Source organism: Corvus cornix, chromosome 10 (genome assembly GCF_000738735.6).
Source record: "Corvus cornix cornix isolate S_Up_H32 chromosome 10, ASM73873v5, whole genome shotgun sequence".
Taxonomy (NCBI): domain Eukaryota; kingdom Metazoa; phylum Chordata; class Aves; order Passeriformes; family Corvidae; genus Corvus; species Corvus cornix.
Window position 1 is genome coordinate 20,221,221 of NC_046340.1, and position 531 is coordinate 20,221,751.

Sequence of the window (531 nt, forward strand, 5' to 3'; positions counted from 1 at the left end):
TCTGGCAGAGATGGAAGGCCCCAAGTCCATGCTGAATTTTACAGGGATGAGACATATCCCAGAGGAGTTTTCTGTAGCTGGAAGAAGTGGTCAGAATACGTGTGCTCAGCACATTCCCATGCTGGGAGGAACCCTGTTGGCACAGCTGGGGATTCACTGGACACTGCAAGACTCTTCTTACTGGGAAATAGAAACTTACTCCCTGTAGTCTTGGGGGGCTGTTTAGCATCCTGAGGGCTGGAGTTATTCCCACAGCTCAGCCTGGTTGGGCTCCTTGTCTGATCTGCTCCCTCATCAGGTCTTGCTGGGGACATTGGCACTGCGGGAGCGTTGCTGCGGGCCACAGTCAGTGGGGCTGTGCCTGTAATCCCCGACCCCACCTACATCACCAGTGCAGGGGAAACTCACTCCAACATAGCCCATTTCCCAGGGGGCTGGAGTTAATGCTCTGTGCCAGGAGCAAGGCCAGCACTGTGCCACAAGTATTACAAGTCTGCAGGTGACCAAGACCCAACTACAGGAGGCAAAAAA